Source organism: Rhinolophus sinicus, chromosome 3, assembly GCF_057876585.1.
Source record: "Rhinolophus sinicus isolate RSI-liver-muscle chromosome 3, RSI-T2T, whole genome shotgun sequence".
Lineage (NCBI taxonomy): Eukaryota > Metazoa > Chordata > Mammalia > Chiroptera > Rhinolophidae > Rhinolophus > Rhinolophus sinicus.
The window spans coordinates 19,787,777-19,806,519 of record NC_142503.1 but is presented as its reverse complement, the minus strand read 5'-3'; the positions used below and the strand labels follow the sequence as shown (position 1 = coordinate 19,806,519).

At 34.5% G+C, this 18,743-nt stretch overlaps 1 pseudogene; it reads left to right on the top strand.

The window, feature by feature from the left end:
* LOC148758460 (cleavage and polyadenylation specificity factor subunit 5 pseudogene) overlaps nt 1-14,794 on the top strand; it is a 94,784-nt pseudogene extending 79,990 nt beyond the window's left edge.
* The last annotated feature ends 3,949 nt before the right edge of the window (nt 14,795-18,743 follow it).

Sequence of the window (18,743 nt, the reverse complement as noted above, 5' to 3'; positions counted from 1 at the left end):
AAAATATACACTCATTAGGTGTATCATCACTTGACATACTTTCAACAATAACCAGATAAGAAGAATCTTAGTGAAGCCGACAACAGGACATTGGATTTCCTGCAGACATTTGTGATAACTGGTTTTTACAGAATTACTTTTTTGAATTCCTTTAGCTTATGTAAATTACTACAATGGATTATCTCGATAAGGAAACTAAAACCACTCTACCTAACTTTCAGTTTTTATTATCGCCTATATAATCTTAGTTCTCCTGCCATCTTTTGCCTCAGACATACCACTCACCAACCCATCATAGAAAATGAAAATCACTTTGTCTGAGAAACTTATAGGAATTATGTAGACACATTTCATTCCTTGGTGTTGAAAGCCACAAACTTCTTTCCTGGGGTGTGGAGGGTGGGGAGCGATGTGTGGAAGCTGGAAGGTGTATTACCTTCTCATCCTGTAACCTTCTTACCTCAGCTATCAATGTATCAGAATTTTCTTGTCTATGTTTGTTTGTTTGTTTGCTTGTTTATACACCACTTTCTATTTAGGGTCTCAACAGTATACATCATCTATCCTAACTCGGTATGAGCTGTTAGAGTAGTAGGTTCTAGGATTTTACTTAGTCATAATTTTTGTGTCATATTTTCCTCAATATTGTTTTACCAAAAGTAATATTACCTATATCAACATTCTAATATTTAAACAAGATTATACCTGTTAAAAATTGTAACATGTGGGCCTATAGATATAATTATTGTTTAAGAAAAATCTTAGGTCTTGTGGTTCTACTTCCTTTTTGTATCCATTGAGGATTAAACATCTACTCTTCAGTGAGGCATGCTACTTTGGAATATTTGGGTCCATTTTGTAATTTCTACAGAACCAGAAAACTGCCAGTCAAGCCATTTACCATTTATTTATAGATCAATACAATTGTGTTGTACAATTGCTCCAAAGTTCCTAGCAAACAAGGAAGTGGAGATGAGCCCAGTATTGATTGACTCATGTCACAAGCTGTCATGGAAGAAAAGAGTGCTAAAATTATGTGTATGCCGTAAAAGCAGAAGGGGCTAGGAGGCAAATAAGTCCGCGCTATTTATCTTTCCTTTCTGAGTTATTTCCCAATAACATTCTGAAAACAGTCATTGTCCTAGCTACAAAAACCAGCTTACTGAGGCAGAAGCTGTTTGCGTTGCTAAGTATTTTATTAACACTTCGTAAACTGTAAGTGGGTGGTTATATGTGACACATAAGTAAAGAAATAAGTGGGAAATATAAAAATAAAACTGTAATAGCTTTTTTAAAATCCATATAAATAATGATTTAAAATGACAAGCTGGTATAAAAAGAAAGTTTCCTATTATGTCCATCAAGCCACCAGAATCATGACAAATGGATTTCTTCAAGCTGAGGAAGTATTGACATTAATTTCATAGCTGGCCATTGTATTTCCAGTTTGAAAACATGTTTGATATAATTAGACTTCAAGGAGATACTGCAGGCAGGACTTGATAAATTTCTCATCTATCTTGGTTATCTTGTATAGCTTCAGATAGCCCAAAATTTTAGGTAGTCAGTTGGAAATACAGCACATTCCTCTTCCCCCATCGGACCCCCCAGACTTCTAAATACGTCACAATGAGGTATGTCTAGTTCCTTAGCGTTACCTCATTCCTAATATCTCCCATCCTGAGTGGACCTGTGCAAAGATAAAACACCGTAGACTTATAAAAAGATTATGCCACATCCTGTGATTGAAAATGGGGGTGGGCAGGGGTGAATTGGCTCTAATGTTTTGTGCTCATTAGAAGTTTTGCTTTTCCATGAGGAGAGTGTTAATTTTGTTTTTTCCTCATAATGATTCACTTTTACCAACATGACTTTTTTCCTCATAATGATTCACTTTTACCAACATGACTCTCAGCTGAAGGAAAAATTTCCCCATGGCTCAGTCAAGACGGTAGATCTTAAAGTGCCTGGAAGACAAGCCTTCTGGATTTGTTCTCTGTAGCAGTAACGTGCAGAGTAAGAAGATCACATTTCTAGCACACACATGGTGATTTCCCTAATTCTTTCAATCCAGCCTCCAGTTGGCAAATACCAGTATGCTCTGGAGACTTCTCCAACTTGTTATTGGCAAAGTATTCTCTCTTACGCTAGATGAAATTTGAAATGTCTTTAGCAATTTTAATTCAAATATGAAGGATATCCCTTTCTTTCCCTGATAAATATATTTTTTTATCACATTAGTATTTAAATATGGATTTGATCTCTTAGCAAGCTGAGCTGTGTGATAAAATGAGGGGTGGGGGGGAAGCAAACAAAGTACTGGGAAGGAATTTTTGTTCCCTGAAGGAAACAATCTTGAGCTCATAGCTGGAAGCAGAGGAAAGAAATGCAGATATACTATTAATATGCGCGAACTACTGAAATATCTAAACTGAAATATTAAGAACACTGTATAGTATGCATATATAAATATTTTATAGCCACACACTAGAAAACTATTTTGAATCTTTCAATGTTCTAATAAAAATCTAATGGTCATCTTTACACATCTTTTTACACATCATCAGGCTTTTAATTCTCAGTTGACAAAATCAAACAGATTTTATCTCACTATACACTGACATTAATAATTTTATGTAAACTTAGCTTAGTTAAACTTGCATTTACTGTATGTTAATATTGCTGTTCTCTCTTGAGTTTAAAGCTGTAAAATAGCTACAGGAGTCAAATAAATACACTAGGCAACTTGCTGCAATAGAGAACACAGGCTTTTTTTCAAAAAGATAAGTAGTGTTATTCTTAGTGAATGTGTGTATGTGTGTGTGTGTGTGTGTGTGTGTGTGTGTGTATGTATGTTTGAAATGAGAGCAAACATAAGCTCTGTGAGAGGGACTCAATATTAGCTTATACAGCTAGATACAATTTACTACTAGATACTGTTATAATTGCTTCGTCATTATACATTCATTGTTTCAAATTAACTCAATCCATGCCTTGGCACATATACACCAGTGGCATGTTATTTATATTCCTACATGTTTCTGACGCATTTGCCTAATGCTTTATGGAGAATCAGTATACCCTCTTTCAATAATTTCATGAGCTAACATTAAGTAAAATAGTAGTGTATTCACATACGGTCCATCGTCATGATGCTGTTTGTTCTGGGGTCAGCATCCACTTGTCCGATGTCTCCCTCTTTTTCCCCAGATTCTGACAACTGCTCTCTTCTAAGCTCTAACCATATGAATCCTGGACAACCCTCTTGTTCTTACATGATCCTGACACTGAATATGATTGAATAAGTTTCTTTGATTTTATTTTCTCAAATAGGAGGCAAAAGTTTTAAAATATCAACTTTTGAACCTGTTGGAAATCCTATAACTCTATGAGGAGAAAGTTTTTTGTTGGTCAAAAGAATGATAGCTTAGTGCTGAGGTCACGAAAGAATTCAAGTCCCCATTTCTAGTTAATGTTGAGTCCCAGCAGCCACACCATTCTCCCTGTAATTAGGTTTTCCAACCCCTTCATTAATTATGTAATATTATTTTTTATGGTCCAAATTCGTCAGAATAGGATTTCAATAACTTACAAATAAACTAACATCCTTTTTTCAGGTGCCAAATTCTGAATAAAATGTGTGTTGACATTCTGGGCACCAAGTATTCTTTCTGTAACAAAGAGTGAGAAGTATTTTTTTTTTTTTTTTGAGGACTTATAAGAAAAACAACAAAACAAAATTAGTTATAAAAATTGAGGCACTGTAGGGAACTACTTAAAAACTTCATTTTAGTTAATATAAATTTTAAAAAGCAACAAAAATATTCAAAAAGTCACGTACCATCTCAGGTATAGATTATCCAACGTTTTTATTAGATTATTTATTCATTTATGAAATAGGACTTGAGACCTGCTAGATATACGTAATGGCCTAGGCACTTGGGGACCGTAGTGGATTAAGAGACAGGCCCTGGTTCTCATGGATATGTACCTTGGGGAGGTAGTGGTTCAAGGTTGTCACATAATATAAAAATAAATGCACTAACTTCAGGGATTAATAAGTTCTATGCAAGAAATAAAATAAGACTGTAAGATGTATGTATAGTTGCACAAGGTGGGAAATGCTGAAAATTTATACAGAGAATTGTGGCAAATACTGCCAGCTGCTGACCTAACATGTGCTTTTAATTTCTTCTTTCCTTAAAGCCCTCTGACTTAATTTGCTAAGCTCAAAGATTGTATTTACCAATTTACTTCACCATGAGACTAAGTTCAGGCCAATGAGAAATACTGAAAGTGTTATGTGGGCCTTTTGTGGAAGGAGATCGATGTACCCTCTTCCTTGTGAGATAACCTTGAACATAGGATCTTTCCCCATCCACTCAAATAGTAAGTGAAGGACAGACCCGCTACCACCTCAATCCTACCCTGCCTACTTATATTATGTGAGAAGCCCATTTTTATTTATTCATATCTTTATTTATTACGTTTTCTTTTGTGTTGGTTATATGTAGCCAAAATCAGTCCTAAGAGGTGTTCAGGAAAACTGTCTCTCTGAGGAAAAACTATTTAAACTAAGACTTCAATGTCAAGAAGAAGCTACACTTAGGAAGAACTACAGAATGTATTTCATGACATTAGTATTTGCCATGTAGAATAGGGAACATTGCAAGATGGAATTAGAGAGGTAAGCAAAGACTATGTAGGCCCTGGTTAGAATGTAGATTTTATTCTTGCTCACCTAGACACCATTTATGGACAATGATGGTCTTTAAGCAGGAGAATGACATGGCCTAAGAATGATAGATACACACTTAATAAAATTCACCCTAGTTTTATGTGGAGATACAGGTTTGGGGGGACAAATGAGTGAGATTGTCACCTGGAAAATATAGTCGCAAGATATTGCAACACTCCAAATAGAATGAATGCAGAGGAAGAGTGAAGTAAAAAAGACTGGTGACACATGTAAAGTTTAGAATTTACATACGTATTGATGGATTCGACATGCATGAAGTGATCAAGAGGGGTGATGTGTATCGTTGCAGAAGATTCTTTGTCCTGTCTTTGCTGAAACTGCTCAGGTTCGTTTCGGCTTTCCTCCTCAATCATGTTGTTTTCATGCATTATGTTTCTTTCGTTTTATTAATTTCTGTAAGTGTAACTGCACAAATCTACACAAAGTTCTTTATTTATTAAAATGAAATGTTTAGCCCTACTGTGTACTAGGTACTGTGCTGGAAAACTGAGTAAGTCTTGATGGTTAGGTTATTGTTATGGTAGTGATAAGTGAGGGGGTAGTTATTTAAGTAAAACAATGGAAGGAAACCATATAGGGCTGGTAAGATGAGTGTAGAGTGCTATTGGGAAGAACATAAAGTGATGGTGAGTTCTAACTAGGGTAGAGGGGCTTCAGCAGGACTTCACAGTTATTGAAAACCAAGTTGAATTCAAGGTGAATGGTGTGAGTTTTGCAAAAGTGGGGGAGAGACAATTCCAGATAAAAGTAACCATGTGATTAGAGATGTTTTGACATAAAATGGTTTTGTTATGTCCCGGGAAACTCCCACAGGTCAGTAGAAATGGAGTAGGTCAAGAAGGGGTGTCAAGAAATAGGGATGAAAAAACAAACTAAGCTGTATGACATATTAAGTGAATAATGAATTCGGTTAGAGGTTTTGATAGTTCAAAGAGCAAAATACTTCATCATCTTCATTAAGTTCCTTGTTATTTGTCTGCCTTTGAGTTCTTCCTAGAGTCAGTGATTGTGTCAAATATTTTACTTACTTTCTCTTAATTACTCTTCACAGTAGCCCAAGAGGGGATATTTTTTTCCTACCCTAAAAATAAAAACTGTGACTATGTAACAAGCTGAGGGTCACACACCAAGGAACTGACAAAGATGAGTTTGAAGTCAAGGAATTTTTTTCCCCCACAACAATTTCTTGGTTTATTAATACTGTTGCCTATAAAATAAATATCACTGTATTTAACTCGCTTCTCCCCTCAATCTGTTCCTCGCCATTTTCTTCCACACACTTCACAAAGTAGCCTACACTTCTTTATTGCTCATTTTCTGTTCAATCCAATGCCTATTAACCATTTTATTGATTGATAGAATAACACTTTACTTATTTTTCTAACACACATATCGCTCACTGTTTGCCTCTAAATCCATTCTCTATAAAAAGTAAGCTATTTGTGTTATAGAATTGACTAATTAATTAATCAATAGGCACACTTCATTGAATTTCCTAAATTGCATTCCAATGGCCTCTTTATGCTTATGTTCCCTAATAGACTGTTTGCTCCTGAAACTAGGAGCTGTGTTTATATTTTTCTTAAATTTCAAGGTCTTTACCAGCACATTGCCTGACATATCCTAAGTACTCAATCAATACTCACTGATCTAATAAATGAAGAAAGAAAGATTGGTATATAACATTGACCACATTTTTTAAGACTCTGTATGTGTTCTTGAATCTACTCCTAAACCATCAGCTGTTAAGTCCACTGACCCTATTAAATTCAGGTTTGTACCTCAATCACCTGTCACCATTGATCGACAAATATTAGTTAAATTAAAATTAAATTAATGAAAGAACAGATGAAGATTAATGTGATTTGCATTTTATAAATGTGACTTGAGTATCTTTATAGAAGAATCATTGTATGGGCCAGACATCAGAGATTACTTGTAGGGTGGGCTACTAAAGCATTTATAAAGTTAGAAAAACATATCATGGTAAGTCAAGAGGTTTAGCATGACAAGAATGTGAATGTGTTTTACTAGCTGACTCTCTAAGTGCCTGTAAATCCTATCTCTGCTTGAGCTGGATGAGACTTTCAGTCCTCCTTATAATCAGATAGACTATCTATATCTATATCTATATCTATATCTATATCTATATCTGTATCTGTATCTGTATCTGTATCTGTATCTGTATCTGTATCTATATCTATAGCTATATCTACAGATATCTCTATATAGATATCTATATAGAGATAGCTATATAGAGATATCTATATATCTAAATATCTATCTAAATATCTATATTATATATCTATATGTGTTATGTCATTATATATATGTTATGAGTCACTGGCCTGGAGGAGAAAAACCTCAGGACCAATGTGGAAAAGAAAAGTCGTAGAGATCGGGACCCACCAACCATCTCAAGATATGAAACCAGGTGAATGTGTGATAACATAAAATTTCAAGTAACTCAGCCCTCAAAAAAAAAAAATGCATGTGTCTTGTAAGGTAAGAGTTAGTAGAGAAGATAAGACAAGACTCTTTAGTTGCATATTTACCCAAAATAGAAAAAGAAATTAAAAATACAATTTAAACAAAAAGAATATTGCAGCATCATCTATACTACCAAAAGAATAATAATAATAAAAAATACCAGCTAGATGGAACATAAAGCATAGCTTAAAAGTATATAAAACACTCTGTATACATAGGGCAATAACACAAATAAAAGAACACCAAGAAGGAGGTTTTACAGTAGAATGTCACTCACATTCTTATGAGATGTTTTCCCACTTATATATTGATGAGCAAATGACCAAGCATAAATTCAGTTTTTGTTAGTTCACAGTTTAAAAGAGGCCCGGATTAGTTAGATTGTTGGAGTTTACCCACTTGTCCTAAGTTACATTTTAGATTTTTTTATTCCTTATGGAAGTGTGTGTGTGTGTGTGTGTGTGTGTGTGTGTGTGTAAACTAAATACAGTTTAATATGGTTTAATGTATAACAGAAAAGGTGAAATACAATTTTCATAACTAAAATATAGAAATGAAAGGAAATATAGAAATTCCAATGTGTATGACCCAATTTTCGTTTTCACAGCACTGAACATATTATATCAGAATGACTAAATTGTCTTAAGGAAGATAATTAGAATAAGAAGATGATCCCATCTGGTGATTAAATTTCTTTGCATAGACAAAAAGTTTTGACCACAGAAAGTATCATTAACCACAAATAATAGAATGTTCTTGTACTTTCTATTGCTGAATGACTTTATTAATTTAGTAATTTATGGATTTCATTACTGAAATAAAATATAAAGAATAGTCTCTGACATATTTATTATAGTTGGAGGAAATGAAAGTTACTTTAAAAACAATCTCCTCAAGTAAGTTGTAGAATTTTGTCATCATTTTCACTGCTTTATATCTTTGGCTCTTGCTGGCCTGTCACAGAACTAAGGTTAAATAAATCCCAAATGACTGGAGCCCAGCAGGCCCATCCCCTAGACATGATTGTGAGATGTATCTATTAATCATACGAGTCCAATTCTGCTTCCGGCATTATGTGGCAGGTGTATGTCAGCAGAGTAAGAGTATAAGCATCCAGCCGAAAACATGTCTTTTCAAATCAAAATGTGTTTTGTTAGTATTTTTCTTTGGGTCGAAATGCAATGTTGTGCTTTATTGAACACAAACTTGAATTTTTAACCAGTAGTCAACATTTCCTACCTTAAATTGAATTAATTTTTACTTTTCTTTGTTAAAATATGATCAAGGTAACGATAATCAGTATACATTGCAAAACCCTGGGGCACTCTATTTTTAAAATTATGTGTGTTTCCAAGATCGGAAGTAGTGATGTAGCTCCAGTTTTAAAATAATTCATCAGAACAATGTACACCAGGAAAGTGCTAATCTTTCCCATAATAATAGTTAAGACCTCACATGTGAAGATTTTGATAATTTTAAGTTTAAAAAAATTTTCATACATTTCCAAAAATCTGGGCCTCAAAAAGTACTGCCAGATACGGTGGACAGATATTATTTTTATCGTTTATAAAGAGGGAAATTGTTAACATCAGTTAAGATATGCCAAGTAATATGGTGAGTCATTGGTAGAGTTTGAACTCAAACTTGCCTCTTGTTTTCAACTTCCACCAGGAGGCAGAGCATTTCAGAATAGAAAGAGCTTACACTCAGAAATCACAGATTTCCACATTTGAATATCAGACTCACCAGGTGAGCTGTAGAGCGTATATCATATACGCTCATAGCATCTACTTCCTTGTCTATAATATGGAACTCATAATACTAAATTTTTCAGTTGGAATTGGAGATTACATGATATAAAGTAAGACTACCTTGTTAATAGTTATTTATGTGTCAGATGTTTGTTTTAATTTCCACATGTTTGCTGCACTACATTGACCATTGATAGTTTTATTAATTTTTTGTCAAAATGAAAATTTACTAGACAGATTTCTGTGAAATGATGGGAAAGCCCAAATTTGCATACCAAGTACTCTGATTTGGCTTTCTAGAACATGTACTAGGGAAAATAACAAAAGAGTAAGAACTAGAAGATTGAGATTTTAGCCTCCTTTCTGGTTGTACCATGTGATGATTAATTTTAAGTGTTAAGTGGGCTAGACCATGGTACCGACTTTTTTTTTTTTGTCAAACATCAGTCTAGATGTTACTATGAAGGTGTTTCTTAATTTATTTTATTTTTTAACATTTTAATCAGTAGACTTTGAGTAAAACAGATTACTCTACAGAACATGGGTGGGCCTCATCCAATCAGTTGAAGGTCCTAGACAAAAGATTGAGGTTCCCTGAGAAAGAAGGAATTCTGCCTCCAGACTTCCATCAGACTTGAGACTGTAACGTTAACTCTTCCATGGATCTGTGGAGACTCCAACTAACTTTACCTCCATTTGTTCCCCAGGGGTTCAAATCAAATAGTGAGTTTGGAAGTGCTTTAGGACATAGGGGGGAAAAAATCACCACAGAAATAGTAAGACTTATTACAATACAAACTTCACTATAATAAATTGAAATGACTGCTGAACACATTATGTATGTCAGGAACTCTCCTGAAAGTGTGTGTGGGGTGGTGGGGGAGGAAGAGGAAAGGAAGGTAGCTTATTTAATCCCCAGAGCACCCTGTGATACAGGTACTATTTTTATCCCCATTTTATAGATTAAGAAACTGAAATGTAGGAATTTTAAGTAGTTAGCCCAGGGCCAGACACTTAAGTGATAGAGCCAGGATGCAACCAGAAATATTGATTTCAGAGCCTCTGCGGTATACCTACAATCACATACATACTGTATTTCTCTACTAAATGTTTTCTCTAACTCTTCTAAACAAAATTATTTTATCTCACCTCAGTTCTCCAAAATCTCCTCCATGCACTTTAATCTCAACAGATGAACTTATGTCCAATTCTATGGGGACAAACACAAACACAGAGAAGCAATCAGAAAAGACATTCCACACATTCCCTACACCATATCAGACAATCCACCGGCATCTGTCTTTTCACCTTAGCCAGACATATACTCCCCGGGCCTGTATTTCCAGCCAATCCCTCCACTCTTGATAACCCTTCGACTGTGAACTACAGTAATATTCTCCCTCTCCATATTCTGCATCATCTCTAATTCCAGCTGGATCATTTCCCTAAACATATACATTTGCAGACATATTTTCTCTCTGAAAATAATAACCCTCCCTTCATACCACATGCTGCTCTAGCTGCTGTCCCACTTCTCCTTTTTCCATTTACAGCAAAGTGATTTTAAAAGTTGTTTAAGCCAGCTGTCTACACTTCTTTCATTTCCCATTGGATATGGTTCCCACTCCAATATGGTTTTCTTCCCCTCACTTCCCCTCCACCCTTTACTTCTCCCCAGTCTATTTTCCACATAGCAGCCAGAAGGGGCCTTTTAAAATGTAACTCAGATTCTCCTCTAGAAATCCTGCAGTTATAGTAAAAGCCAGAGTCTTAGCCCAGCCCATTTGGTTGGCCCTCTGTGATCTGGCTGTTTGCTTCCCCTCTCTGGTTCTCTCTCCTCCAGACACACTCAACTCCTTACTGCTTCTTAAATACATCAACCCTGTACTGACCGTAAGACATTTACACTGGCTGTTTCCTCCACCTTGAAACCTTTTCAGCCAGTTATCTTCATGGCTAACTCCCCTTCTTTCTGATCTTTTCTCAAAATTTACCTCATCAAAAAGGCCTTCCCTTACCATGGACCCTAAAATAACACTTTGCACCCTTCATTCACACTCTCCATCTCTTTAATCCACTTCACTTTATCCACAGTCCTCATAACCACTGGACAAATTATGTATTTCTTATTTATTTGTTACCATGTTCCTCACATTTGCGAGCTCCGTGAGAGCAATTGCTTTGAATGTTTTGTTACTACTCTAATCCCAGCACCCAGAATACGTAGTACCACCCAGTGAATATTTCTTGAATAAAAGACTGAATGCACGGTTCCCATATCTTGTACTATGATCCCTGTCACTCAGTAAGCAACCATCCTCAGATTCTTGTGCAAACTGCACTCTCCCCTACTTCAGGAACATTATATTCACTGCATTCTCCACCCCACCCCAATCCAATTAACTTCCTTCTCCATGAATTCTTTCTGTATGAGATTCTGTAAATGTCAGCTTAAAGTGAGAGTTCCTCCCCCGGGAAAGGGATAGCTCTACCAATCACTTTCACTCTCTCTGTGCCCCTTGCAATATTTTCATTCACTCCTATGTTTACTATTTTCTTGTTTGCTTTGTCATTAGGCCATGATTTGCTACTTACGCAGTTTTGTATCCCATGGATTTTTCTCTATTCTTTTTGCTTTTAATTTCCTTGATTTCTGCTCTTACCTTCATTAATATTATCTCTTTCTGCTGGATTTGAATTGAGTGTACTCTTACTAGTTTTTGAAGTGAAATCTTAGATTATTTATTTGAGAACTTTCTTCATTTCTCGAATAGGAATTTGCTGGTATATATTATATTTTCTTATAAGCAACCTTTTAACTCCAAAATCTCACAGATTTTGATATATTTTCATGTTGTTTTAGTTTAAAATATTTTCTAATATTCTTTGGGGATTACCTTTATATCCATAGATTATTTAGTGGTACCTTGTTTAATTTCCAAATGTTAGTTTTCCAGATATTTTTGAATAAATGATTTCTAGTTTAGTTCCATTATTGTCAGATAGCAGGCTTTGTATGCTATCTTAATAAAGTTTGTTTTATAGCCAAGGATAGTGCTCTTGTTGGGTAGACTTGAGTTCATACTGTAGTCCATCCTCAAAGCCTTTGATATATTACTAGTTATTTGTTCAATTTATGTGCTGCTTAGTAAGGCTGAGACCTCAGCTCAGGTGTACTTTTAGCGTGTCCCCTTTTCCAGTTCCTTGCTTCTTCCTCTCCAGACTCCCCAGATCACAGAGGCCTCTTTTCCTAATGCATGCTGGTCAGAAAAATTGGTTTAACTTAAGATGTTAGCTCCTTGTATGATTGAAGACATTAATATAACTAACGTCCCTTTCAGGCGGAAGCAGCAAGAGACAAGAAGGAAAAAACATAACAAGGATTTCCTCCCATACACTTCTGACATCAGAATCCCCTTTTCTAGTTTAGATAGAAAGAATTGAGATGTCTGGGTGCTACCATCCCTGGCACAACAGCAGTGGGACTTTGACATTGGAGATGCTTGGGGATGCTCTGCTGCAAGAGAGATCCAAGGAAGTCAAGGAATTCCTCCCTACCCTACACTCAGAGTCTCATGGAGGCCTTTTCCCCAGACTTCTGGTCAGAAAGAGATTGTTTCTCTCAGAGATTTTACAGACTGACGCCCAAAAGCATTTCTAGGATTCAGCTACCTTCAAGTCAAAGCTGAGATCTATAAGGAGAGAACAGAAAACTCACTGCGGTACTTGTCATTCTTCACGAATTGACTTTCCACCCCAATATGTCTGCTGTTACTAGATTTTTTAGAGTCTTTGGGTAGTGTCTTTATGTATTTAATTTATAGTTTTCAGTTGTAATCAATGACAGAAATAGTCTATAGTGGGCTAACTCTATCTCCACTGAGCTATGAACCAGTGTAGTAATGTAAATGATAGAATTCTATTGATCAAATGCTATTTAGAGTAGACCCAACACAAATCACTTAATCAATTCTAGGGAGAGATACCATAAATAAGTTGCTTCATTCTCATAATTCTATGAGTAAATTGTCATAAAAATTGAATTCAACAGATACCTATCTAAAGTTAACAAAAAGTAAACTCATCTTTAAAATTTTGTACAACAATTTGAATAGAGAGTATACATTTGATTTTTCAGTTCTGCTGGATGCATGACACATAATAATAAACTACTCCCAACATAAATTTCTTGTACTCCCATTTGGTTGCTTCCTCTGCACTCATTCTTCATCTTTTCTACTTAGGTCATTTGTGAAGGGAGCCTTCTAACCTAACAAAACAGATTAGTCCCACCCCAATAAGTACCATGTTTCTCCAAAAATAAGACCTAGCTTAACAATCGGCTCTAATGCATCTTTTGGAGCAAAAATTAATATAAGACTCAGTCTTATTTTACTATAATATGACGGAGTATAATCTAATCTATTCTAATCTAATCTATGTACTACTGGGTATAATATAATATAATACTAGGTCTCATATTAATTTTTGCTCTAAAGGACACATTAAAATTGATTGTCTGGCTAGATCTTATTTTCAGGGAAACAGCAGGAAATCTCATCACTCCAGAACATAATTGTATGAATGTAAGCATACCTCATTTTATTGTTCATTGCTTTATTGTGCTTCACAGTTAATACTTTTTTTTTACAAATTGAAAGTTTGTGCATCCTTTTGTCAAGTAAGTCTATCAGGGCAATTTTTCCAACAGCATTTGCTCACTTTGTGTTTCTGTATCACATGTTGGTAGTTCTTGCAATACTTCAAATGTTCTCATTATTATTATATTTTTATGATGATCTGTGATCAGTGATGTTACTATTGTAATTGTTTTGGGATGCCACAAACCACACCCATATAAGATGATAAACAATCAGTAATGTTATGTTTATTCTGACTGCTCCACCAATTGAAACAGTAGGAAATCTCATCACTCCAGAACATAATTGTATGAATGCACATAATTGTAGCAAATGCTGAGGTAGGAGCTGCAGCAAGTTATCCAGAAGATCTAGCTAAGATAATTAATGAAAGTGGTTACACTAAACAACAGATTTTCAATGTAGACAGCCTAATACTGGAAGAAGATGCCACCTAGGACTTTTATAGCTAGAAAGGAGAAATCAATGGCTGGCTTCAAAGCTTCAAAGGACAGGCTGACTCTCATTTTAGGGGCTAATGTAGCTGGTGACTTTAAGTTGAAGCCAATGCTCATTTACCATTCCAAAGATCCTTGGGCTCTTAAGAATTTTGCTAAAACTAGTCTTCCTGTGCTCTTTAAATGGAACAACAAAGCCTGGATGACAGCACATTTATTTACAATATAGTTTACTGAATATTTTAAGCCCACTGTTTAGAAAAAAAGATTCCTTTAAAAATATTACTGCTCATTGGCATTGCACCTGGTCACCCAAAAGCTCTGATGGAGATGTACAAGATTAATATTGTTTTCATGCCTGCTAACACAGCATCCATTCTTTAGCTCATGGATCAAGGAGTAATTTCACCTTTCAAATCTTCTTATTTGAGAAATACATTTCATAAGGCTTTAGCTGCCATAGCTAGTGATTCTTCTGATGAATCTGGGCAAAGCAAATTGAAAATTTTCAGGCAAGAAGTCATCATTCTAGATGTCATCAAGAACATTTGTGATTTATGGGAAGAGGTTGAAATATCAACAGTAACAAGTGTTTGGAATAAGTTGATCCCAACGATCGTGGATAACTTTGAGGGGTTTACGAGTTCAGTGGAGGAAGTAACTGCAAATGTGGAGGAAATAGAAATAGCAAGATGACTAGAATTACAAGTGGAGCCTGAAGATGTGACTGAATTGCTGTGATCTCATGATCAAACTTTAATGGATGTGGAGTTGCTTCTAATGGGTGAGGAAAGGACGTGGATTCTTGAGATGGAAAGTACTCCTCTGAAGATGCTGTGAACATTGTTGAAATGACAACAAAGAATTTAGAATATAGCATAAACTTAGTTGATAAAACAGAGGCAGGGTTTGAGAGGATTTGCTGAAACTTTGAAAGAAGTTCTACTGTGGGTAAAATGCTATCAAGATATCAAAATGCAACATCATATGCCACAAAGACATAATTTGTGAAAGGAAGATGCAGCAAACTTCATTGTTGTCTTATTTTAAGTAATTGCCATAGCCACGCCAGTCTTCAGCAACCACCATCCTAATCAACCAGTAGCCATCAACATGGAGGCAAGACCCTCCACCAGTTAAAAAAAAAAAATAATAATAATAATTACAACTCACTGAAGGCTCAGGTAATGGTTAACATTTTTAGAAATAAAGTATATTTAATTAAGGTATGTACACTGTTTCTTTAGACATAATGATATTGCACACTTAGTACCATGTTTCCCCGAACATAAGACCTAACTGGAAAATAAGCCCTAGCATGATTTTTCAGGATGAGATCCCCTGAACGTAAGCCCTAATGTGTCTTTTGGAGCAAAAATTAATATAAAACTCGGTCTTGTTTTCAAGGAAACACGGTAGTCTACACTATAATGTAAACATAATTTTATATGTATAGGGAAACAAAAAAAATGTGTGACTTGCTTTATTGCAATAGTCACTTTATTGTGGCGCTCCAGAACCAAGTTTTGCCATATCTCCAAGGTATGTCTATAATAGTAAAAATTACTATGCACCAAATTACTTTTCTGTTCAGGAGCTGTGTGGGGAGCTTAATGAGCATCATCTTATTGAGTCTTTATAACAGTGATATGAGTTGAGACAAAATGCCTCATTTTACAGATTGGGACTCCAAGAGCGAATAAGCTGAAATAGCTTACTTAGGGTCACTCAACTCGTAAATGGAAGAGAGAGTCTAACCTAGTTCTGCCAAATATCAACTCCCTCTCCCTTTAAAAAACTGACTGTGATGACAATCCAGATATTATCAAGTAAGCCTTCTGAAATGTATGCAAACACTTCATATGCAAATGATGTAATTTTATTAAGTCAAGATCATGAGTTAAAATGCAGATAAATTAAGTGGCTATTGCAATTGTAATGAATGGTAAAGTTATACCTAGGGAGTTTGAAAGCACTTGGATGTGAGATTTAGATGTTGTACAAAGAGAAGGATCACGTGAAGAAGGGACAGAGTAAGGGACAGCAATATTATTATTATTTTTATTATTAATTTGTTTTTTTCAAAATAGTAAAAGTAAATAAATATTTTTCCTGGATATGTGCAATTGATACCTAAATCCATGGATACCAAATTATGAATGAAAAATACAATACATTTCTCAGCACTTTGTCATATGCTCTTGGGTGCACATTTAAGAAATCTCTTTAAGTTTTGTAAGCAGTTGTGGTACAATATAGCATGCTAAAGCCATGAGATCTAAAATAAATACTTTACTCTCCCAATGTGTCTAACAAAACTCACACTGGTATATTCAAATTTTTCTGTCACATATTGTCTTCACTCTCAGAACTAAAGTTTTATACACACACACATATATATATAAGCACATATACCTAATAAGCATATGTTATTTTTATGAATTATTACATTTACATTCATTTTCAAATTATTTATTTTAAATTATTTTTATATCTTTATAAAATTTAGCATCCCTGTAAGTAGCATTATTAAAATTAATATTTTACAAAGTAAACATTTCAATTACATTGAGAAATATCATCACGAAAATCTTCAATAAAATATTTGTTATATTAAAAATATATGATAGAAATTGACTTTCATCTTAATTGAACAAAGGTTAAGGGTTAAGTTTAGTTTTTTTAAATGCCAATTTCAAAGAGAGTTAAACCTTATACACAATTTAGTTACAGTGTTAACTCTATTTCTGTTAATATTTTTGCTCTCACTGGGCTTTGACCATCATCATCATCATTATCGTCATCACTGTCATATTAAGTTTCTTTTGAATGTATACTGTTATCAGGGTTATTTCTTAAACATATATTTCTCATTTAAATACAGCAATAATATGATGAAATAGGTTTCCATTTCATAAATCAGACAACTGGAGCTTAGAAGGGATATACCTTTTCCTCCAGTTCTACCACTTGTTTGTGACTTTCCTGGAATACAACTAAGCTGTATCAGACACAGAGCCTGAATCCTAAGTGACAAGCTATAATTGTTTCAGCTAGGAGTCCGCTCTGCCTTTTCTGGACTGTTAATGTGAATCATTGGTATAAGTGTGAAATTGTTTTGTAAATAGGGCATATGTTCTGAGTTAATGTGAAATCATTAGTCTAAATAAAATGACACTTAGGATTTTAAAACATTTGAACTTATTAGCTTCTCTTAGTTATTTCCATTGATTTTAATATTGTATGTCTGTGCCTACTCATCATTACTGGCAAGATCTACAGGACTCTTGTGTCACTGCTTCCAGAATACATTTAATACGGGTTTACAGGAAATACCATGTAACTGTATAATGAGTAATTGTTTTTACCTTTAACAATAAGAAATTGGAACTCTTCCTACCATAGTATATTAAAAACAACTCTCCTGGACTGATATATAAAACATGAACATTTAAGTGTTAAAAAGGCATCCAATATATATGTTGTCAGACAATAATACCAAATTGATGACTTCATTTCCATAAAATGTGTAAACCTATACCTCTCTAGGCTTGTTACACTTAATTAAATGTTGAAAATAGATAGAATGAAGTTATTGTCTACATATTGATATGGAATTATCTTTAAAGTATTTTTATTAAGTGATAAAAATGTACATAAGAAGGTCTGTAGTTTCATGCTTTGTGTAAGAAAGATCAGCATATAAAATATGGAACATGCATTCTGCTTATATCTGCAAAAGAACATTGAAAGTATCCATAGGAAAACAATAGAAGTGGTTGCCCATAGGGTATAAAACAGGTGAAGGTTTGTCATGTCTTCTCAGTGTGTCTACCTAATGGAAGCAGTTTCACTAAATATATGCTTTTAGTTCTAGATCTTACTATACATTACAAATCTCCAGTTATTTTTCCTTGGATTTACTTACCTAGTAAATCATTAAGAGCAGTTATTTTTAAGTAATTTTGTTAAATTTATATCAATCCTACACACACAATATATCATGCAAAGCTACAATTCCCAAAACTGAGAGGATGGAGTCATATGTTAAGCAACAGAAAAAGTAAAAAATAATAAACAATGCTTGATTAATTTTCTAAAAGTTAAAGTTATGACATAGAATATAAAAACAGTTCCTATGTAATAATTAAATTCAATAAATGATGCCAGGTAACACATATATATGTTTAAGGCATAATGCGTGTAGTATTCAATATTTATAGACTGACTATAAGAGAAGCCAAAACTGTGGTTCCTAAATTCCTGACTGTCTTAGAAAAAGTTCCAATCTATGATAAAGTTTCCATCAAAGCTAGAGAAGCAAGGAAGATGATAGAGTGTTTCTTAAAAATTAAGTCTTTATGATTTGATAGTTATTTTACTGCAGTTGCTTTTCTGGTCTTTTTGATATTACTTTTATGACATATTGATGATAAATAAATTGTTTTTGTTTTTAATATACTAACCTGGAAATAGTACACATTTGAGGTGTGATCAAAAGATACGGTGAAAGTTTAAATAAAAGAAATTATTACAGTAAAAGACACATTGCCATTAATCCCCCTCAAAATTCTCCCCCTCGCTTTAAACACACTTATCCCATTGTTCTTGCCACTTTCTGAAGCAGTTCCAGAAGTCCTCTTTC